This window comes from Anas platyrhynchos, chromosome 2, assembly GCF_047663525.1.
Source record: "Anas platyrhynchos isolate ZD024472 breed Pekin duck chromosome 2, IASCAAS_PekinDuck_T2T, whole genome shotgun sequence".
Lineage (NCBI taxonomy): Eukaryota > Metazoa > Chordata > Aves > Anseriformes > Anatidae > Anas > Anas platyrhynchos.
The window spans coordinates 89,769,367-89,793,351 of record NC_092588.1 but is presented as its reverse complement, the minus strand read 5'-3'; the positions used below and the strand labels follow the sequence as shown (position 1 = coordinate 89,793,351).

At 47.4% G+C, this 23,985-nt stretch overlaps 2 long non-coding RNA genes across 3 annotated transcripts; one reads left to right on the top strand and one right to left on the bottom strand.

Moving 5' to 3' along the window:
- Positions 1–2,186: 2,186 nt before the first annotated feature.
- LOC140001957 (uncharacterized) lies at positions 2,187–13,245 on the bottom strand. The gene is made up of 3 exons (XR_011807797.1): positions 12,649–13,245; positions 10,434–11,233; positions 2,187–9,117 (listed from the first exon to the last, which is right to left on the bottom strand). It is a non-coding gene; the product is annotated as an uncharacterized lncRNA (long non-coding RNA).
- Positions 10,600–23,788, top strand: LOC106019889 (uncharacterized). Of its 2 annotated transcripts, XR_011807796.1 has the most exons (4): positions 10,600–10,738; positions 10,987–11,129; positions 21,682–21,755; positions 22,001–23,788. It is a non-coding gene; the product is annotated as an uncharacterized lncRNA (long non-coding RNA). The 2 variants fall into 2 exon arrangements; XR_005263542.2 differs by lacking the exon at positions 21,682–21,755.
- The last annotated feature ends 197 nt before the right edge of the window (positions 23,789–23,985 follow it).

The following is a 23,985-nucleotide window of genomic DNA, read 5'->3' as shown; positions in this document are numbered from 1 at the left end:
CCCCCTCCTTTTGCCATGCAAGTGTTGGGAGAGGAGGGCGATTGCTGGGCAACTGATGAGCTGGGGTGAAACAGTGTTGAGAAAGAGAGCACAATGTTCCTTTCTTTTTATGGAAAGTGATATATTACTATAGGCCACAGTAATCCAAGGTCTGCTCTTAGCTACTTCACCATTAGCGAACAGGCCCCACTTGTGCTGTACCGACCATTTGTGCAGCTGTGGTAGACACGAGATGTCAATTAATCTTGATTTGTGCTGTAGGATTACTTCATATGAGAGGAAATGTATCGTTGGGTTTGGTTTCAGGGTAAGTAGATGGACATCACGCTATCTTTGCAGGGAACACGTGGGCCTCTGCTGTGCAGCGCAAGCTCTCGATCCTCGCTGGAACTACCCCGGCTAATTCCCTCTCTTCTTGGGAGCCCCAGCATGGTATAAAAGATGGAGCAATCAGCACAGAGTACAAAGTGTTTCGCAAACTTTGCCCGGTCTGTGCCTGTGTCACACCCATTTTAGGAAAAAAAAAAAAAAAGGCTTTTGCTCAGCCATATAAATGGTTGTATTTATTATTTGCATGGCAGCTCAAACTTTGTGAGATACAGGGTAAACACAGAAACAGGTGAAGTCCTGGTTCTGCACCAGAGAGCACAAAGTCTCCATAGACAAAACAAATAAAAAGACAAAAAAGATGTAGGAGAGCACACCCTCTGAGAACAGACAAGTGTTGTGTTTTTGTGTTCCTTTTAGTATTCCTTCTACCACCATTCTGAATCAGAGAAAAATGAGTTTACCTTCAAAACCGCAAGGCTTAGAGCGATAAATAAACAGCAAACCACAAATGTGGCATTCTTCTTACTTGCTTCTTTTGCAAGATGATATTGGTGCAGAAGAGTGAAGCTCTTGTCTCTAAGGTGTGATGAAAAATACAAACTACTGGGACTTGGGACAAAAACACGAGACCTGCCAAACTATTTCTCAGCTCAGTGCTCGTGTGTACTTGTTTTTTTCTTCATCCGAGGTACCAACTAGCCCCTGCTACACAAATCCACCCTCCCTAAGGACCAGACTGCTTTGCGATCAGAGCAGGGCAGCACATGCTGGCTGACCTAGCCAGTACGGGTCAAAGCAGGGGAGAGGGAACGGCACTGGCTTCGGCAAAAACTGCTCAGGGACCTGGAGAGCCAGGGCTGAAGTCCTCGCCTCTGTGTGTATGCAGCGCCTGCTCCCTGCCTGACCTCGCTAGGCTGCAGCTAGCTCAAGTATGCCAGCCATGCTGATTGCAATGTGGAGATCACTGTACGTGAGCCAGAGGAGAAAATAGCTGGGCAGATGGTGCTATATTAAGGCGAGTGTCTCAGAATTGTCTGCTGGGACGCGCTGGGGGCAAGGGCCTATCTTGGCCTCACTTGCTCTCTGCTTTCCCCGGCACCTCCTCCTTTTCTGCCGTTTTCTTTCTTCCTGATGGATCCTCCCTTGCTGAAGGCCCTGGGGCTGCTACCTCCGCCTGGAATTTGGAGGAAGATGACACCTGGTTGTACAACGCCTGCGCCCCACCTGTGTTCAAGCAAGCCAAAGGCCCCCCTCATTCCCACGCCCCTGGTCCAGCTCTCTGCTCCACCACGGGTCTCGGGGCAGGACCGAGGCAGCAGTTTTCTGCAGGGATGGGCTGGCACGGGCAAAGGAGGGCCTCCTAATCTTCCTCGTCAGCAATCAGCTTTCTTCTCTCCAGTCATCGTGGGGGAAGGACTTGCAGCAGCATGTTGTTCTTCTTCCTCTCCCAGCCTCAGCTCCCCTCCTTCCCTACCCTCCCCACTCAGCACCAGCCTTGCTCCTCTTCCCTGCCAGCTGACCATGCTTCCCTCCCAGCTCTCCCTGCTGGTTCCCAGCTCAGCTCCAGCGAGCAGGGCAGCAGGCAGGGGTGGGAGGGGAGGACAGTGACAAGACACAGCTGCTGGCCTCTCCTCAGCAGCTCTGAGAGTGGCCCCTAGTGACCAGAAGCGGGGCGGGCTGGGCATGGACCACTGCATGGCATCCTCTCAGCAGGTCAGCTTGCACTCCCCCAGGGTCGCCTTCTGCAAACAAATGAGACCCATCCAGCACTGAAAACAAATGGAAGAGAAATGCTTGGGTTGATACAACTGAAGGGCCTGAAGATTTGTGGCCTTGCGTTACCTTTAAGCTTTTTTTTTTTTTTTTTTTTTTTTTTTTTTATTTCCTAGGGCAGGGAGGTCTCAAGGAAGCTCGTTGAAGTTCCTTTCCCATCTCTTTCCCATCTCTGCTGCAGTACAGGGTCCATACATTGCAGGGCTTCTCCAGCCCTTTGAAACATCCTAGTGGATATTAAAAAAGAAAGCAGCTGCAAACATGTGGAACAGTCATCCTCCTTTATCAGTGCAGGCATCTGGTGTTTGGGGGGCTCGGAAAGGAACGGAGCTGTCTGGACAGATGTGATACGAGCTCCAGCATGATGTATCTGGGCTGTGGCTGAGACCCAAAGCTGGTCACCACAGAGAACTGGAGCACAAAGAAGCCTGCTATAAGTAACGGTATTTACACGTTCAGGATCTAACACGTACGGAGAGAAAACTGGCTCCCTTCACCAGCCGGCGAGTGAAGGGATCAAAGATGGCAGTGCTGGGAGTGATCATGATGGGTGTCAGAAGGGCTGCTGGAAGATAAAGAAGCACAGCAGCAATGCTGGAACAGTGACACAGGCACACAGGGGTGCTGCAAAAGGCATGTGGGACAGTGGCCATCATTTGCTCTTTATAGCACACATCTTACTTCACTCTACCATTGTAAGAATAATTTTACCATCTGTGAACAGTTTTCATGACACTCCTTTTCCACACAGCCCTTCCACAATTATTTTTTCCATATTAAATTTGACAGTTTTTAAGTGTAAGATTGTCACAGAAAAAGATTTTTTTTTTTTTTTTCTGGCTCTTGAACATTTAAAAATCTTGTCTACAGCATTGCTCCCAAATAATTTTTGTAGTTGTTTAACTATGATGCTTCTGGGTTTATCTCGTGCTTCATTACCATTGTGAGCAAGTGATATTTCGCCCCAGCACGTCATGGTAGGAAAGAGCCAAGTGAAATCCCTGGCTGCCTGATGCAAAGTATCTGTGCTTGAGAGAGGGAAATACTAATTCTGTTGTAAAAAGCAATGTGACATGCCATCTGCACAATGCTGGGCAGTTATGGTCATTCACGTTCAAAAAAGATTGATTCACACTGGAACAGGTGCAAAGAAAGGCTGCGGGAGGATTAGGGCATTGGAGAGCTGGTGTTATAAAAGTACATGGAAAGAGCTTGGCTTATTCAGCCCAGCACCATGAAGGCTGAGAGAGGGATATGATCGCTCTCTATAAATACATCCTGGAGGTTAATGCTAAGGAGGAAGAGGAGCTATTTAAGTTAAAGGACAATGCTGACACAAAAGCAAACAGGCTAATGGACTTGTCCTCCATAAATCATGGGATCACAGAATGGTTTGGGCTGGAAGGGACCCACAGAGATCACCTACAGGCAGGGTCATCTTCCACCAGATCAGGTTGCTCTAAGCCCCATCCAACCCAATTTTGAACGCTTTCGGTGCTGGGGCATCCTCAACACCTCTGGGTGATCTGCTCCAGCCCCTCACCAGGGCCTGCAGGGGCTGTGGGACAGGCAGGGCCCCGCCAGCCGGCCATGTTGTCTCCTCCTGCGCCCTCCTGTGGAGGATGGCTGGGTGCCTGCCAGGCGTGAGCTGCCTCCACACAGGGCTTTCACCAGCCCGTCCGAAGCAGCCGTTGCAGCCTCAGTCCTGCTTGGAGAGGGAGCAAACCCTACGTGCGAGTGGCCAGCTTTGTTCCTTGGCTGGGGGAGGAGAGGCTTCCCTTTGGACACGGGATTTGGGGCTGTGGAAGGAGATGCCGCCTGACCTGCTGCTGGCCTCATGGTGGGGCTGGGATGGGGAGCACCAGCAGCATCGTGTGGCAGCAGTGTGTGGCCTTGGCTGGCCAGCCGGCATGTCCCCAGGAAACTGTGCACATTTTGTCCCTGGCACAAAGCACGGCTGGCCTCTGGATTCAGCCCCGAGAAGATCCCTCTGGGTGTGTGTCACTTGAAATCACTCGCATCGTGTTGTGCATTGAGGATCTGACTTCTCCTCAGATCTCGCTGCCTAAAAATGTTGGCAACGTGAGCCTAAGTTGCTCTCGGTGATGGGAGCAGAGTCGCTGGTGGCTTGCCAGTCCCGTTTTATTTCCACCCTGGGTCACATGCTCACAGCGTGAGGAGACTTCACCTCCAGACCAGCAGGATGGAGAGGCGCTGCCCGTCCTGCATCAGCATGAGCCTTTGTCTCCTGCTGAAGGGCTCAGCAGAGGCAGGAGTGGCTGAGCCACCTTTTCCCCCAGGGAAAATGCTGCTTTTTGCTTTCAGGACGCTGAGCCGGCGCAGGGCTTTGGGCACATGGCTGCTCCGCGGTCAGGCAGTTGACCTGAGGACCGGGTCATGCAGAGCCATGAAGGCCACGTTGAGGTGGCAGGGTTGGCTTTCATGGCTCCGCACTGCAGTCACAAGTGTCCTGACTTGTATGTTTCAGGGCCTTTTTTCCCCTCCTTCTCTATTTTCATTACGTGAGGCTGAGGGCAAGCCATGGAATGCATATTTCACAAAGGACTTCCATTCAGCTGTTAAGTCAGGAAGTTTGCCAGAAATGTAATTCTTTCATATATCTCCAGGATAAAAGCTGGGCAGGATGGAGGATGGCTCATTCAGGATGAGACATTACAACACTTTTCTTCCTGGCATAAGACGGTATGTGGCTGTACTGCCTGTGGCTAGGTGCTTGGCTAACAGTGCTTCTTTAAGGGGAGATTTAATATAGTTTTTTTAATACCTCTTCTTTTGCTTTGCCCAATGAGTTTAGCTTGTTGGGACATCCTGTACCAGAAAGGGACGCTTTTCTGTTTGTATTAGATACCTGCTGCCCTCTTATGGCTGACTGTCTCTATGAGCACTGTGACAGCATGGTTTTTGTGCATTCAGTGCAAGGAACCAGCTTAGCTCAGAGTTTTTTTCCAGCAATTTCATAGCATAGGACAAATCTCTGTAGAGAAAGTCTGGACAGATCTCTTCATCACTCCTGGTGGTATAACATGTCTCTTCCTTTTCCCCTCACTCACCTCAAAACCCTTCCTTAGCACCACTTGCTTCTGCCACATCCTGCTTAAATCCTATTAGGAAAGTACTTGCCTTTCCTAATTTCTTTAACTGTTCAGAGGATGAACAAAGAAAGAAAACAACAGTGCGTCCATTGAACTCCATCAGCTTTCTGCAGACCACAAGAGACCTCCCGAACATTGTCAGGGAGACACTGGATTTACCAAACACTTGGAGAGAATGCAGACGGCTGTATTTGTGAAAGGCTTTACTGTGGTACCAGAGACATGTACTGTCAACTTCTGCTAGTTTATTACCAGAGGTGTAATAATGTCTGTTCTTTTCTGAGAAAGCTATCGGTGCCCTGCCTGCCTTGTTGACTTAGAGGGATTACGTTTCTTACTGAGTGGAGACCATGCGGTTCACTGCTGAACTGCTTGCTGCTGCTTATCTATGGGCAAGGTACAGCCTGCTGCTCCCTCAAGAGCATTTCCTCAAACAGCATGGGCTCTCTGGAAAGCTTGGTGCTCATCACGTGTTGTGAAGTTCCTATGGTTTTCTCCACGAAAAGAAAATCTTAAAGACTGTCTGGAGGTACACTGCTGTATTGCAGCAGCAGAAAGGAAGAAGTAAGATATCTGGAAGGAATTTTGCAGATGAGTTAATGATCAGCGGAGCATGAAGAATGGTACCGACACAGCCTGCATCTCTTTGCCAAGGAATCTAGCATCCTACTGAGGACTGGAGGCCATAAGTGACAGGGGAAAATGAAAGATGAATTGCAGTTAGGCAGACAAACAAGCAGTACTGGAGGAAAGTTCCAGCAGCTGGAGCTGAACTTCATTCACAGTTTTCTCACTCTTTTGACTTAACTGCTTTTGCTAATTTTGATAACGATCTCAATGAGAATGCGGGATCACGACCGTTGTTGTTTCATCGTAGTTAGCCAAACTTGGTGAGAGTTTAATGAAAACAGCAAGGCTGCACCCTTTGATGTTCCCTCTTCTATCTAGCTCTGGAAAGAACAGTTTTAGAGCACTATTTTTAAAATGTATTTTAAATCTGGGTTTGTACATTGTGGAAGGTGGGGGTGAAAGTCTGGCTTCATTCAGATCAGTGGGAGTTTTGCCATGATTTGCATGGGCCAGAATTTCATCCTTGTTTATGTAGTTTTGCAGCCAGGCTGAAGAGCTATTAAGATGCCTGGGCCAGAAAAAGAAATCTTGAATCTCAACATTTTTTTCGCTATTGCAAACAGTTGGGGTAAAAATGCTGGGAAAGTCCCAAGGAAATTGAACTGGTATAGAAGTCATGTGCTTAGCTGTCTGTGTTTTAGATGCTTTTTCGTGTTCTCCATCTCCTCTCCCACTGCCCGAACTGAGAGTGATGTGCTGCGGATCAACCCGATCTGCAGAAAGCTGCAATCCTGATGCGGAGCCATCTGCATTGCCTTCAACGGCAGGGGAATGCTGGGTAGCTTTTTAAGATCAGATAATAGCTGGGTGCAAGACAACCTGAAGTCTGAACATACTTAGTAAGCAATGTTCCTGACTAATGTAGGCAGCAGTTGGTTTAATAGCAATCCACATCTGGTAGCCAAGGCACTATGGGATGTGCTTGGATCAGGTTTGGGCATGCACTGGGTGAAAAACTGCTCTGTTAGGCGAGTTGCTTTTTTGTAAGCTGCCATTACAGGTCAGTGCAACACTGAGCCATGTGTGAGGTTTTCTAGGTCACACTTTTGTAACCGTGAATTAGCACCCATGGGGTTTTCAGGTGGTCTTTCTATATCTAGTAGCACTCATCAGCTTCTACATTCCCCAGTCTGTTTCTGCACAGCCAAGAGCATGTGCAGCTGTTCATTTCATTTGACAAATCCTGCACCTCATATTCCAGGATAAGTCAACATACTTAAAATTTCTGTTTGGGGTAGAACAGTGAAGCCAGTAAGTGGCAGTGTAGCTTTTACCCCAGTATTTGCACTGATTTTAAAAATGGTTACAGCTGTGCAGCTTCATTCCCTAAAACATCCCTGAGGATGCAATGTGCCAGACAAACTAATCTGAACATCCGCAGAAGTCTGTGACACTTGAAAGAGGTTGTGTGATTTTAAATTGTTTCAGTGTAATCATGTTATCAACCAAGCATGTTCTGTAGGGAAAGTTACACTGGTACCACGAAGGCTGTACTGCATTATTAGAGCAGGCATCTCTTAAGGTAGAGGTTTGAGCTAAAAATAAGCCACTCAGTCCAAGTGGCCACATAAGGTTGTGCTATGCTACATAGCTTATCTGGTAGCAGTGACTTCAGAGGAACTACGCTGAAGAATGCAAGAAGAAAATTTGGTCCCAGGCTCTGACCAAAGCTCACGTAGGCCCCAGAAGGGTATAAAGCAAGCATTTATACTTGTTTGGTGCAGCACTTTATCTTCTTTGCACAGAATATGCCTCAGAAGCATGAGAATCCGGTCAAGTACAGACTAATCCTGGACCTGAACATGATGGCTGAAGAGTTGCTGGACTGGATCCTACAGGCCTTGTTAAAAAAAAAAAAAAAAAGAGGAAAAAAAAAAAAAAAGAAAAAAAAAAGGGACAAACCCAATAGTCCTGCTGACACAGGTTGGATTTTTGCTTGAGGGAGACCTACAAGGTTTGACACTTGGTGAATGAAAAGTGAAATAGTTGGGGTGAGTTTCCCATTTCCTTAAAATAAAGATGCCAACACTACCATCGAAAACAACGCTCTGAACAGAACCACTTTGTCTTCGTCTCTTAGTCAGGACCCACCAGAGAGAATTCTGTCGAATCTTGCCAAGGTGCTGGTGGCTGCAATAAATTGGATATAAACAGGGCAAAGGGACAGCCCACAGGACTTCCCTTGCCCCTACCAGTGTAAAGGGACGGGTGAGATTTCCCTGCTGTTCGTTCAGCTGCTGGTTAACAGAAGAAGCTGTTTTCTATTTGGGCTTGCACTGGTTGAGCAGCTCCGTCTGCAGCTGTATCGTGTTACACACTGTTATGCAACCCCATCCTCTCTTGCAAACAATGACAGGAGCAACCTAAATCATGAAACATAAAGACTATAATTAAAGAGGGGAAAGTGCTTATTTTGCATTTGGATACCCACAGCCAATTCAGATTAGCTGAACTAGCAAATCTCTTGGCACAGGCTTAATGAGGATAACATTTGCACCGGACTAAATGATGGTTGTTTTACCCCACTGTCGGCCAAGACAGTAGTGCAACCTGACTAATGCTGTCATGGCTTGGACACTTCTCTCTCCTCCTGACAGACAGTGAGATTTACACCAGGAACAGGAGCCTTAAAGTCAAAGGCTCTGCCTCAGGTTTCACGACTGCTAACACCCAGGGGAGCCCTGGTCCAGGATGATGCTTCAGGTCCATTTCTTATGAAGGGATGTTTTCAGGCCCACAAATCTGACAGCAACAGCTAAGACCTGGAGCAGTAACTCCATGCTGGGTGTACCCCTGCACGCTGCTTGGGGAGTTTGTGCATCCATACAGCTTGTTGCTACATTTGGCTGTGAAAAGGGGAAGCCCCCAGCCAGGAATTCTCAATTTGAAGAGTGCGTGACTGTGCAAACCCCTTCAAGCTTCAGAAAGGAAAATGTTCCTGAGTCCCCTACCTCCTCCCTCCCACCTCTTATAGAAGAAAAAAGTCATAGATTTTAAGATCTGATATTTTAGATTTTTTCTTGCTGGAGGTCTTTCTTGGGGAACGTAGATTAGTAGCTTACTCAGGCATTAATGGAACAGCAGCTGTTTAATGTTAAACAAAGAGAGATTTTCGTCCAACTGATTGCTAGATATTTGAGTTAAATAGGAATTAATTAAGAATAAAGGCCCTGCTTCCATTTTTGCATGCAGTTTTTACCCTTGTGAGCATCTCCGTGGGACTCATTTAAGTTTTCTGATTTGTGCGACAGTTTTTTGGACTCCATCAGTTCTGAGTAAAATGGAAAAAAAAAAAAGTGAATGTTACAATGTAGCTGCCTTGGTGGCACATGAAACCATATACCTGTGGGATCTTCAGCTGACCCCAAGGATATCCAGTGGAGGGGGAAAACAGCCTAAGTGTAAAATGTAAAATATGGAGAAGATGATTCAGCACAATTTTGATGCTGGAAGCTCCACCCATCTGTTTTAATCATACATCTTCCCCTTTTCCTGCTGTAATCGTTTTCTACATGTAGTTAGAATTATTTTGCAGATCACTGAATGCCAGAAATGATGCAAGTTACACTGTCCCAGTATCAGTGACACCCACATCTTGCTAATTTATATTGGATATGAAGATAATTACCCGTGACTTTAGGCAAGTGGGACAGCAGTTTAGTTTATGGAGAGTTCTGCAAAATACCGATGATAAAACACTGCAGCATCTGTACCGCTGGTTGCAAAGCGAATACTTTCTTGTCCCACTGCTGTCAAAAGCCTTGCATTATCCCTTGCCACAGCCATCCCATCACAGCCAAAAGCTTATCTATCTGAAGGGTCAGGCAGCTCCTCAAATAGGAAGACGTTGCATGATATTGAATAACAGCTCTGTTTCTACATACGCATGCATTTTTCACAGTTAATCCCTCATTCCTTTTCCTCACTCTCTGAGAGGAAAAGTTCAGGCATCTTAGCCTTGAAAACAGCTCTTTGCTGCCCAGACAATTAGCTAGATTTGAGATGCAACAGGTTACTCCGCAGAGGCATCGTTAGGGCTGGGGGCTGTGTATAAGAGGGCGCAGTATCACATTTTGCTGACTGCAGGATCAGTCAGACACGAGGACCTGCCTGTGCCAACACAGCGAGCTAGTTCTCCAGCCCAGATGTACCTACAGCCTGGCTTTCCCTCCGGGCCCCACAGCCACCTCCCCCTGGGTTTTGGGCCCCCCATTTCTGTGCACATCCTGGGACAACAACCGCAGCACCCCAGGACCAGCCTAGTCCTGCTCCTGCTCAGCTTTGCCATGGGCTTTGGGTGGGAACCGTGATGATTTTACACGCTAACATGCCCTTAATTGCATCTGCTTTTAGATGCCTCCTCCCCCTAGCTGAGCTCAGGGCACTGGGTTCATCCTGTGCCTGAACGTATAGTAGCAGGTGACTGGTTTTACGTGCTGGTAGCGATGAGGCATAATTTCAAGGCTACAGGGCACAACGGAGCCTGGGCAGGCTGCTTGCCTGGGTAGGCAGGGGGGATTTGCAAAGTGGAGCTAATGGGGTTAAACCAGCACTCCCTTGCCTTTAGGGCTGTCCCAGCTTGCTCACCTGCTTTTAGTCAAGTGATGAAGAAGCAGCTGGTGCAAATCACCATTTTCATTACCGTTACATTTGGCCCTCCTGGAGGCAAGAAACAAATTCAGAGCTGGGGGTCGGGGGTAGCTTTTGCCCTTCCTTTAGAAAGGGGGAAAGTAGAAGACAGGATGGCTGGAAATGCTGCTCCTAGTGCAGGTTCCTCCTCTCTCTCTCATGGAGGGATAAAGAGCATACTGTTTGTCTTCAGGAGCTTCTTCTCTCCTCTTGTTGCTTTTTTCAACCTGAGGGTGCTATTTCTAGATAAATTCTTAAAAGAAGTATGTAATTTGCTTTTAAACTATGGGTTTAAGTTCAAAGACAACTGCTTTTCTTTTTTCTTTTTTTTTTTTTTTTTTTTCTTCCTAAAAACCAAGAAAGGCTGTGCAGAAACATTCAGAGCTCAGCTGATGGTCAAAATGAGGTGGTGGTTCTCTGCGATGCTGCAAGGAGGGCAGGGAGCAGCAGTTGCCCATGGAGCACCAGAGAAAGGGAGGGTGTTTTGCTTGTTGTTTTTCTTCTTTAATAGTTGCTGGTGTCTCTGCTGCAACAATCCTGGGGAAGCTTTTTCTATGGATCACGGTGCCTTGTTGCATGGAGGAGCAGTTGTGTATTTGATACGTCTTCAGAAGTCGCATATTTACAAAGTCAGATGCTGACATCAAACACTTGGTAACTTAAGGAGATGGAATTGTATGTTATGCTGGTGTATCCTTCTCTTTTCCTCCATGTCTTCCCTTCCTCTAGATTATAAGTCTGTCTTCCACTTTAACTCTCTGCAGCCAAAAAAACATTTAAAGTAGGTTGTTCTCTTTTTCAGCTTTCTTTGACTCCAGTCAAAGAGTTAATCTATTCTACATATGCTAAATACAAAGCTTCTCTTCTGGCTCAAGTGCTGCTTTGCAAAAGTCTGTCCTTCCCTCCCTTTTCCCTCCTCCTTTTTTTTTTCTTTTTTGAATCAAATTTATGGTTGCCTCTCCACAGAGCGCGACAGTTTCTTTTTACTATTATTTTAAGTAAAAAATATAACTGCCGTGGTGTCCCACTTCCTGGATGACATTGGCAACTTTGTGTGTGGCTACTGACATTTCAAGAGAACCATCTTGTACGGGCACGCTGAGTTTGGCTAAATTTAGCAAGCCACGGATCAAGTGGCAAGTATGTTCCACCCTGGGACCTATTTTAGGTAGGGACTCAGCATAGGCACCAAGAGGTTAAAAAGTTGTGTGGGGGAGGAGGAGGGAAAAAAAAAAAAGACAAGAAGCAAAATATTTTGCAAGAATTGTTGCTATGTTCTGAGCTTCAGCTTGCGAGTGCTGAGGCTCTGAATCACGTTCACTGGGGAAACAGCTGCAGCTGTTTAAGATGCTACTGCTCCTCAGCTGTCTGTTACCTTCTTTTTGCAGGCTGGGGCCTTAGCACAAACCTTCCTCAGCAGCTTAGGCTCAGTGGACTGCGTTAGGACCTGAAGTAAATAAGAAACAGGCACGGGCCCCTCTCCCCAGCGTTACGTGGGAGGGCTGGGGTGGGCATGGACATCGCAGGCAGGCACAGCAAGTTTCTGTAATGGGTCTGGAAAACTGCATTTATGTGCACTGAGTGCCCGAGAGTCCTGACTGTGCTCCGGTGTCCCAGATACTGAAATACGCGTCTACAGCTCAGCTGTGACTGAGTTAGTTAAAATTGTTTTGGAAAATTGACTTGGCTAAATCACAGAGAAACCATGGTGTGGACACGCTGGTCTGTAATTAATTGATGAGCGCTAACCAGATAAAAACCGGTTGTCAGCTCGCGTAAGTGCATTCATATGGGCTCGTGCGTGTTTAGCCAAGCAGTTCAAGCCCTGTTTTTATTCAAGTGCTTCTAGACCCAGTTTACTCCCTCCTGCAAAACCATATGTTTTCAAAAAGAAGGTGTGAGGCTCTCCCAGCGCAGAGGTGCACGGCCATGTGCCCATCCTTTCCCTGCTGCCAGGGCTGCCCAGAGGTGGGAGATGCAGAGCAGACTGCTTCCCTGGGAGCCTCGCCAGCGACTGACTCAAGGCAAAGTATCTTGGGGACTGGCTGTAATGGATAAGAGCCGCACCCGGGCTGGTTAAATAGCACACCTGGTGCCGTCTGCTCCGGCAGCAGTTGGGAAAGATGCTTGGTGTTTCCTGGCATAGCCCCCTGACAGCGTGCCCGTGGCTCACCTGGGCTCAGCCGCAAGCAGTCCTGCGAGCTTGCACAGCTTCGAGGTCTCGTGTTGCCCCAGCCTGCGCGGGTGGGGAGCTGGCACGGTCCCTCTCCTTCCCCGCCGGAGAAGGGAGATGGGTGAAACTCGGCTGGGGGCAGCTGAGTCACTCGCTCCGGGGGCAGCTTGCTGCTTCTCACTTCAGGATCCAGACAGATGTGAGCCATGGGAAGGGACAGCTGGCTTCTGGAGGGGATGCTGGGCTGGGAATGCAGAAGTGTAAGAAATTCCCTGCTGTGCTACTGGCCTCAGTTTCCCTTGGAAACAAAGTGGGGCTAATAATTACTCTATCGCAAAGTTCCAGGTCTGGAATACTGAATGCTACTTAAGGGAGTATTCATGGCACTATCATTTGTTTTGTGGTTTTATTTCCAGCAATAGCACTTACTAAAATGGAAACAATCTGGGGATCTAGCAGACTTCCCATCACGCAGTTTGTTTTCTTTCACGGAGCTCTCGTCAATTGATAAACTAGTTCAGGGTCTTCTATGCCAGCTGTTAGTGCAGGGTGAAAATGAGCACTGTGAAGATTTTAAAATGTTTTGGTATCATAGTCACAGGAAAAAGAAGAGGGTGTTCCCCACTTCTTTGTTACGATGCACTAAACAGGCCCTTGTTACTAAATGTTAGCACGTGGGTTTTGACCAGCATCAAAAAAGGCATCCTGGCAATGGGGAAACTGGTGCAGTGAGTGATTCTGGTGCCCAGCGTTTAGGAGAGGTGCTTTTCTAAGCATTCAGTACTCTTACTTGTCCCAAAAAGCATGACAGCACTCAGCCCTAAAAAAAACCTTTTAATTCTCTACAAAAACAGAAGGCTGTGTTTAGCCATCTTCAGAATCCTAAAGTAGGGGAGAGGAGGGGAAATAGCCCTGAAAGGAACCGGGCTTCTTCCTCCTGCTCCTGTCTCCCACCCTCCTCATGGGGGGGCAAGGAGCCTAGGCTTTCCTCCCAAACCTCTCAGAAAAATTGCAGAAAACCAATTTGATAATGATGATTTTAAGCTAAGCAAAAGATGGCAGAGTTCAACTCCTGAATACATCACCTTGGCTTTATCTAGGGAGACCCAGGTAGGAGTACAGTCTTCAGATCAGACTCAGTCTCCCCCATTTTCATTTCTATGAATGTGAGCTGAAGAAGAAAGGGCTGATTCAGTCCCTGCTTGTAAGACTCAGCAGTGTTAAAGAGAGAGCAATACTTCAAGGCTGCTTGGAAAGAGAAGGAATTTAATTCCCACCTTAATCAGCGAAATGGGCTCTTTCCTATTGATTTTGGTGAGTGCTGCAGCAGATGCTAATAAACTGGAGTGAAATTGCAAATAGACTAAACCTTGCTGAGACAGGTGGTAGAGAGGGGCTCTGCTGCACATTTATGATGTGAATAAGGAAAAGGTTTCCAATGGAAATCAAGAGGTGCAAATGCTTGAGCCCCAGGTCCAAGAACATGCTCCTGACAGGCGGCATGGGCTTCTGCTGGCTATTGGCTTTTCAAATATGCAAGGACTGAGAAGAGTCAGTGAAATTATGGTGCACTTTTAATGATGGAGGAAGGCTGTCCTAACGTTTAATTGCTGCTGAACACACTGACTCTCCTTTTGCCTCTCTTCCTTGTCCCTGACTCTGAAACAAACCAGAGGGAACCAAAAGTTAACCCTATGCCTCTCACACCCCAAAAAGTATTTCTTATTTCTTTTTTTTTTTTTTTTTTTTTTTTTTCCCCCTGTAGCAGGATCAGCTTGCTCAACCCTCTTGCTTTGGGGTGGCAGGGATGATTGTGCTGGCCTGAGGGAGAAGCACAGCTGTGGATGGGGCTTGTGAGAAGGAAAGAGGCACCACTCTGAGGGCGATTCTCAGGAAAAAGTCTGCTGAACCTTGTGCTGGCAGCTGAAGCTGTTAATGAACAGGCTGTGGGGTATAGGCAGCTGCGTTAATGTGTGGTGTTGACAAGTTTGCTGGCACACCGCCCTGTCAACAGAGGTGGCTGGGGTGCAGGTACCTGCCATGGGCAGCTCTCCCCTCTGTAGGGGAGGTCACCGAAGCTGGCAGCACCCTTGAGTCCTGCAGCAGGAGTAGCCAGAGCTGCCGCCAAGATCTGAAGAGGCTTTCAAAAGGAGCATGAGCTTCAAAAAGGGACACGAGCAAATGGATGTGAGCAAATACATCGCTTTGCGTTGTTTGATCTTTGTGCTCGCGGGGGGGAGAAAAAAGGAATTTATGCATTCTTTGTGAGGGATGGAGGGAACACCTTATTCAGCTACCAAAACGGCTTGTAACGGAAACTTGCCGCTCCCTACATTTTTGGCTGGCTGCTGAGGTCAGATGGGATAACAGCAGTGCTGTGCTGGAGTTAGCATTTGTCCTAGTTACTGAGGAGAGAGCTCGGCCTTCTTGACATAAGTGGAAATCGTCTCCCTCTACGGACACATGATATTTAAGTCATTAGTGTGTGAGGAGATACTTATCGCTGAAGTGTTAAAGTGCCAGGAAGGTGGCTTTGGTACAAGTCAAGAGGATTGCTTAACTGGAAGCTTTCTGTTTTCATGCCACTTGCGTGGTGTTGGTGTGTGACCCTAGCTACACCAACAAGCAAAGGCCCAGCGGGACAGTTCATACAGCTCATAGCCTGGTCATTGCTTTGTCTTCTTTTCCTTTGGAAGGACATTCAGAGCCAGCCACTCCTACCCTGCAGGTGATGGCAGAGGCAGTGCCTGGGGCACATTTTTTGTTTCATGATGGCCTTTCCTGTAACAGAGTCCAGGTGTGAGCCCTTGTTAGGGGAGAGGAGGAGCTGCCAGGTCCTCAGGAAAACTGTTAATTGGGCTGGTTGCCAGACAATCAGTGCTTGTGGGTAGCTCCTCTACTAAATTCAAGGAACTTACAGAAAATGGCTTGCTCGTGAGCCATTTTCATAGCCCAGGACCCCTCTCCTGGTAGCCTTGGTGGGAAGCAGGGTGGGTGCAGGCTTGCATGCATGCTTGCAGCACAGGTAGCATTTCTGAGAGGTGTTGAGCAAATTGCACATACACAAGTTAGTTCTTCCACCTGGGCATGCTGTGCTATGTTCAGGGAGGATCAGATGTGTAGTACTTGCATGTGGTGAGAAGAACTTGTGGCCTATCTGGCTGGAAAATTGGACACCACTGTCCTGGAGCACATAGCTTGCAAAGCCTCATTTGCTGGTAGTTTCTGCAACTGTGGCAGAGAAGGGCCAAGTTTCAGGGAGGAAAAAAATGGCCATGAGAACTTTTAAATCACTAAAAAAAGACACAAGCACTGCAGTCTTTGCTATGACTCATCTGGGCTGTTATTTGAAAGAGACAGTCTGATGAGCAGTTGTAGACCTCCTTGCTCAAGGGGAACAGTACTCATTTGTGAACTCACTGAAGTCCTGAAAGCAGAATTGGTATAGGTGAGTGGTTCCCATGCTGAGCCTCTGACCACTGATTTCCCTCCAACCACTGCCAGATGCAGCTTCAGGAGAAGCTAGCAGGTCATGGCTGGCTGCTTTCTTCCCACCTGTTGCTTCCACTGCTACTGAGCAAGTCTAAGAAGTTAAAATCCAGCAGATGTTTCCTCGTGGTTATCTTTCTCCTGCAAACAACTAATGAAATAGTTGCAAAAGTATCAGTGATTCCTGGATGATAGGGTTTTTGTGCTGCAGTGAGTGTTGCAAAGGGGCTGGGGGGGGGGGGGTCTACAAGGAAAGCTGTTGCCTGCATTACTGATGTGAGTGGAGATAACTTCAGGATGTTTCAGCCAAGTTTTTTCCACTTTGTACTTTATTCCAAATTCACTGAGAGTCAAAGCACTGCTGTGAACTGCAGTAGCTTGTTCAGTCACCTCCACAAGCCATGTTCCTGTGGGGCCGTGCTGGGACATGAAAGTGCCAACAGGAGTTTTGTTAAGTCTTGCAGCGCTGCTACCTCCTCCCTGGAGATTACGGACCCGTCGAGTCCCAGCAGGAGCGAGTATGTCCCCCCAGCTCAGCAAGTCTCGGTGCAAACTGCTGAGGGAAGGTAGGTGTGTGCCATTTCCCTGCCTGGGAGCCTGCGTGGCAGGCACAGGGCAGGTGAGCTGCTGTGAAGGATTGTGGCTGTCCCCATCCACCACTGCTGTTTGCTCAGGGAGCAGGAGTCGGGGCGCTGGGCTGCGATAACGCCTCCCTCCTGATAAAGTGCTCTTGTTGTTTGCCCGCTCGGTCAGAGCCAGGTAGGTGTTCTGCCTCGCAGTGCGCTGAGGGTGTAGGCTGTTCAAAATAAATTAATTAAAAGGGACTTTGAATGGGCTGGGGCCAGGTGCCAAAGGGTTAAAACAGAGCAGTTCCGGTAGTTGCTGGAGGGAGAGAGTTGTATAACATCACCTTGCACAGAGCAAGCCTCTCTGCCTTAGCCAGTCCTTTACCGCTCTGATGTGGGAGAGAAGCACTCGTGCGATCATACAGCCATCGCCTGTTCTAAGGAGTCTTTATTCTTAATTCAGCCCAGCTTTTTGCGATGGTCTATCGCCATCCTCAAGGCAGGAAAAAAAAAAAAAAAAAACAACAAAAAACAACACACCACAACACGACTGGCGAGGAGGTGGAAGGGAAAACAGACGGCTTGTGGCAAGCCTCAGTTGTTTAACAGTGCCACCTCCTGGATGGCCATGGGAGGCAGGGATGTCCCCTGCCCGGGACAGGCTTTGCCCTGACGTGTCCCCCGCCCAGGAGCTGCCAGCAGGACACACAGCGCCTCGGGGCTCCTGCTGAGCGCTGAGCAGCGGGGGGAAATCGGCTGCAGCTTATACCTTATGGGTATATGCACCTTACAGGCAGGGTAGTTCCATTTCATGAAAAAATATCCACAAGACTTCGGTATTTTTTCATTTGGGTTGGGAGGGGGGGGGGAATCAGCCCTGATCTCACCCTCCCTCCAAGGGATGGAGGGCTTGCATTATAAAAACACTTTGCTTCATGGGGAGGGGGGCAGGGGAGCTCCTCTTTGGTAAGGTCAGATCAGTTTTTCTGATATTTAAACATTATTTATGATTAATTATCAAAAAGTGATAGCTAAACATACCAGGTAGAAAGCTATTTTAAAATTAAAAAGCTGGTCCTATAACACTGGTCCAGGAAGATTTGACATCAAAGTATTTCAGGTTTTTTGTTAATTTCTCATGAAGGGGGTGATCCTCGGAAGAGTTTTTCAGCACAGCATTGTTTTCTAACAAGCTCTTCCCAACAAGCTGTAGGGACACGTTGGGCTCACAGCTGAGGAAAAGGTGCAAGGGTTTACTGGTGTGAAGAGGTTACCCACTGCCTTGTCCTTTAGGGTCCTAACTTCCCTATTAACACCAATGAATCCAGGGGCTGTGCTCAGTGCTGCTACGAATGCATCCTGAGCCAGGATGGTGTTAGGGCAGTGTGGCCCTTCCTCAATGGGGCGTCAGCTCTGCTGTGTCTCCCACTGAGGAGCTGGGGCTTGGGGCAGTGAGGAAAAGGCCATCCCTGGGAAGCCAGCAGGACGTGGCCCCAGCTCTGGAGGAAACCTCTGTCTGGGAGCTTTGCTCTGCCATGGGTGCTGTGTCTGTGAGCAGCCAAGGCAGATGCTCAGGCCCAGGGTGGATTTTCTGGGGTACACCAGCTGCTTCAGCATGCTCTCAAGAGCACCTAGAGATGGTTAGGACCTTATGGGTCCTAACCTATCTTCCCTCTCGAAAGAGACAGTTTATCTTTGCAGAGACTCTCACTTATGCAATGTAGCAGAGCATCTGTCTGATTTTTTCGCTCTGTTGTACCACTTTGGCAGTGTTCCCTCCCTTCCTCCTCGCTTTTGTCCATCCTACGGTGTTTTCTGTGGTGCAGTCACAATGTAGGAAGCAGGAATGAGCAACCTGGAGCGGCAGAAACTTCTTGAAATTACTTTGTCAGAAAAGTCTGGTAGTGTGATAGAGCCTCCTGAATGGTACTTCAGCCAGCAGCGGGGCGATACGGAAACCTCAGCAGTGCTTTAATCACAAGGAATGCAGCCTCTGGGACTTTGACCCTTCAGCTGCGAGGAAGGATTTGTGGTAGGAAGCAGGCCAGGGAACTAACTGAGCCTGAAATAAGCAAATAAAACCACAGCACAACTCCTGTGTGTTGACAAGACCAGGAGCTCCTTCAGCCAGTTCTGCTGCTGAAGGGCTCACAGCAGCAGAGTGCAACTGAAGTGTTGGGCTTCCTTCAAATTAGATTGAGTCTTCCTACCAGCCCTTTCTGCTGTGTGACCACCAGTCTGTGTCTAGGAGGCCTCTCCACTTATTTCATCTTCTAGACAGCAAACTGCTTTCCAGACAAACTGCTTTGCTTGGTCTGGCTGCTTCATTTTAGGTTGAGCAGAAGATGTTTCACACCTTAATATTCTTCTGTTAGCTCTGTCTCATCAGTGTTTGGGGTTTTATTTTAAGTAGGAGGTTAAAAAACAAACAAACAAAAGAACCAGAGAGAAACAACACAAAAAATCTGCAGAGAATGTGCTTCATAATCCTGATGGAGATCCCAGTTGTGTGAAGGTCTGCCCGAAGAGACTGACTGCAGTCAAGACAATGCAGAAAAATTTCCGTGAACTGCCTCACAGATGGACTGGAGGACTGGACGTGATGTGTTATGCCTTTGTGTGTGTGTGTGCCACAGGGTACTCAGGTGTGATTTAAAGTTTGAGGTACTTCAGAGTCTACTTGAATTAAAGCTTCTTATTGTGGTTGTTTTGGGGATTTGCATCCATTTTGCTCTTTCTTGCTGGCCAGCAAATGCCAGTGTCGGAGCGGTTTGCTATTCAGACAAGATTATGAGAGACTTGTGTGAGCAAGCAGCAGTGGTGTGGAGGATAAAAACTCTGCAATGTTGTTTCCTTGCCACGTTCTGCAACTGCAGAAGCAAAACTCATCTTAGCAGTGGCTTCAGGCCTGCTCGTTTGTTTGAACGCATCATCCAGAAGGTAACAATGTGTTTATAAACATGTCTTCTGTTGTGTGTTTACCTTTAGAGATGTTGATGAAAGAAATAGAGATGGAAAATATTGTACATTCCTGATCTGGATCTACAGATCAGTATGTTCCCTAACATACAGGGAGAACAAACCAAGCTATGAATAATAAATACTAGCTCTGGGGCAAAACTGCTTTCCATTCATAAAATCCGGTAAAGGCTGAGTAGTAATTTCTAAGCATGTTGAAAAGCAACAGGAACTCCATCTTGGGACCAGAAAGCTTCTGATGGCTTCTTCAGCTTTTGCTATGCCACTGTTAATAGGTAAATTGGTTCAACTTTGATTTTTATCTAGAGACAACAAGGATGTCTCCAGCTGACTGATGCAGTCTGGTTTAGTTCCCAACCTGAGTAGTGTGAATTTGAAAACATAAGGGAAAAACAAAACCCTTTTTTCCTTCTTTGATTTTTCTCTTGGCTTTCAGAATGGGAAAACCAAATGGGTTAGCGGGAGCATAACTTGAATAAATCAAGTAGGGAGAACAGATGAAAGCTGTAGCATTGTGTTCTGGGCTGAATTAAAAGCTATTGCACAGACCCTGACATTTCAGAGATGATGGGGTGGTGATTCACATCTTGTGATCTGATGTGGTTCTGCAGTTACCCAAGGGGTTCTCTGGGGCAACAGGCAGAGAGCGCTCCTTGCAGGGAGGTAAAGCACCATCATTTGATTGATTTGATCATACTTTAGGATTTGTGTATTTCAGTAAAAGACATCTCGAGCATTCAGTAGGAAATGATTATGACTTGCTCTCCTCCTGCCCTGGAACAGCCTGTTGGTTTTCTCTTTGTTAAGTGGCTAAAGGAGGTGAAGCTTTGCAAGGGACAAGAGAGCACCCTAGATCAAAGTATCTCATTTGTCAAGGTATGGCTGTATCTAACTCTGAAGAACCAAATTAGCATGGTGAAGAACAATCTGTGCATTTTATCACTCTGACCTCAGCTGTAAAACTTGCCATAAGAAAGCTAATAAAATGGGAGCCACACAAGCAAACAGAGGGCACGAGATTATCAGCAAACATTTATTTTGGCTCTGGTGGAGCCACTCTCCCGATCAAAGCGGCTGAAGTTTGAGCTTCTTAAGTTGTTCCCTGCTTGGTTTGGGAGTGCCTTGCTCCTGCAGTGATGGCATCAGTATGCTCTGTGCAGCTGAGTGGAAGAGGGAAGATATGGTAGGGAGAAGGAAAATGCATGTGAGGCTGTTGTACTGCAGTGTGAGACAACAGTAGCTTATTTTAGCTTTGCCAGCCGCTGCCTGGGTTAGGAAAACAACCTAAGGCTTATTGTTTAACTAGATAGTACAGGCATTATCATAGGGCCAATGGGATGCTTTACCATCTTGCAGGCTCATGCCTGGCAGACTGAGAAGCTCTGCAACCCTTATCATCAAAATACCCTGCTGGCAGAAATCCCCCAGAGCCTCAGGCAGGGCTCTTTGAGAGCCTCTTCTTCTGTCCGATCTCTTTGTTCAGACTTTGCCCCAACCGGAGATGCTTGAATCCCTCTTAGCAATGTCTCCTGGCTGAGGCTATCTGCTCCTCTGTGACCCTGTCAGGCTCCTTGGTTGGTGTCCTGTGACCATGGGGGGGGCTCTCAGTCTCACTTATTGGGGAAATGTTTAATGAACTTCTGGGAGCAGCTGACATGGGTGAAAAGCACTGTAATGGTATGGGAACAGAAGGAGGAAAAGGTTTTAAGGCCTCACGAGCAGGATCTTTCTATGCAAATATTTTGTTTCACTGTATAGGTTTAAGAGCAGAACAAAGGCAGCTTTATTTCTGACTTCTGTTGCTGTTTGTTTTCTCACTATTTTTATTCCTTCTGTATCTTTTTCCTTGCATGCTGTTGGGGAAGTTGTTGACACTGATATGCTTCAGATCAGGTCTAGTTTAAGGCCAGCTCCTCGTATGTTTAAATCAGAGAGTGCTGAGACGGGGGAGCTGGGCTGAGAATATCTGCTCATGTGATGGCTTTTCTTACTGGGGCAGGACAGCCCTCGAGAGCCATGTAGTCCCTGTCCCAAAGAAGAGAGCTCAGGAGTGCTAAGGGAAGAGTTAACCCTGTAAGTGTTAGTCTGTAGAGGATTGCATTACATGTATAATGCACATTTATACAATTCTTATTTTTAAATAGCTTTATGTTAGCTAGACGGAGTTAGGTCAGGGTCATAATATTCCGGGGGGCCTTCTTGGAGGTGTGGGTATGGGGGGGGAGAATACAGCAATCTGGAAGGCTGGCGGAGCATAGAGGGAAACCTCTTTGTCCCAGGGGACTGCATGTGACTTTCTGTCCTCTTATCTTCCACAGCCAGCTCTCGTCATGTGAGGAAGATGCTGCATCCATCACATCATCACATGAGGTTTTCCTGTTCACGGCTGCTTGAACACTGACACGTGCTCCAAGTCTGGCAGAGGGCTTTCCTGGAGGGGCATCCTGTCCTCCTGCTGTGCAGGAAGGGGGGTTTCTGCAGTGTACAGCCACGTAATGAGGCTGGGTGGGTGAGAGCTAGAGTTATGGGTAGACCTTTCTGCTCACCTATGGGTATGCTCTCTTAGAGTGTTGGGTGCTCTATTCATGTCTGACAACCCTGAACTTTGCCTGCTACGATGCTCTGGAAAGTACAAGCATGGCTGAAGTCTCTGACAAGGCTGTGCGTGACTTGTGGAAACACTGGTAGCTGTTTCATCTAGGCTTTAGCTGATTATTGAATATATTTGTGGCATGCTGATCATTGTGTTTGCCTGAGCCCTGTGGGAGCTCCTGGGGCTCAGGATCCTGTCCTCTCCCTCTCACTGAGGCATTCGTCAGTCCTGGGAGGAAGGCTAATTCAGAAGAATCCACTAAAAAGACAGGTCCATATTCCAGGCAGATCCTTTGTCATAGTTCACTACATGAGAATAAAGATAACTTTGTGCTTTACCTTCCCTGTGTCCTCAAGGAGAGCTGGCTAGAAGTACTCGGGTGCTTGTTTCTGCAAAACTCAGCTGCCTACTTGCTTGGGCTGCAAACCCCTGGAGGATATCTCACCCTTGCACAGCTGAGCTATATTCAGTATCTGGATGTTGCTGCAGTGCCCTTATTAAGCTTTTTGAGCTATTTCAGAAAAGGTAACCGCAGTGACTGTCAAGTGTGTTCGAATTCAGGTGTGACAGTGTGACTACAGCACAAGCCTGCCGGGATAGCAAGGAGTTCATTAGCTGTTCTGGGATCAAGGAAGATGAGCCCTGCTTTTTTTTGTTGCTTGACCATGCACAATGGTTGCTGATGAGAAACAGGAATTCAAGCAATAAGTTGAGGCTGGAGGGGCAAATGTTGTTCAGCTGCTGCCAGAATTGAGGCTCTGTAATGGGTTTGAGTAATTCAGGCATCAAAGGGTCAGTGACAGAAGATCTCAAGGGCAGAAGTCTGATGCTTCCAGTTGAAATTACCAGTTTCTGGGCAGCTGAGACCTCCTGCTTCTGCTGCATTGGTTCCAGGGGAGCACCATGTGGAGGCAAAGGCTGGTTTGTTTGCTGTGTTTGGCTGGGCTTGCTCCGGAGTGTACAGAGCATGGCGCATTTGACTAAGAGGAACTTGGCTATTATGGGATTTTTTTTATTATTTTATTTTTTTTAAAGCATAAGAGTTTAGAATAGTGCAGGTTTGTTTTCCACCTGGTGAATCTTTCATCAGATAAAAAGACCAAGAGGCTTGGTGGCTGGCATTTGGGTTTTACTCAGGCTTTTGTTCTGTAGTTGCAGTGGAAGGGAGCTGAGCAAGCAGACTCTTGTGCAAGTACTACTGCTAAAATGCAGCTTTGTTCATTTCATCTTAAGGTCTGTCTCTTCTGATATGGGAATCATAGGGAGAGGTGAACCTAAACTATTGAGGTGAAGAGAAACTGAGTTTGTATCTGTGTTGTGGTACAGTTTTATTAGTTATGAAAACATAAAACGTAGCAACTGTGGTGACTTGGACAAACTACTTCTAAAGGAGTATCAGTGTATTAGAGCTGAATCCTGATCTGGGAAGTGGTGGACAAAGCTGTAATGGGAACTTCCAGCATTTTTTTCTCCTCTCCAAATCAGGCTTTAATAAAAATGGGCTGAAACCGCAGGATGTTGTTCTGTCTTATCCCATATTGTGGCGCTTGCTGGTTCATGTTCAGCAGAGGTGAGCCTGCCTAACACAAGTTAGGCCTCAAGGACTTGCTCACCTTTGGGATGGCAGGTGAGATTTTCACTGTGCAGGAGGGAAGCAAGGGACTATCCCTTGCCTGCCAGCTGTTGGTTGCTCTGCAGTGTTGGTTATCT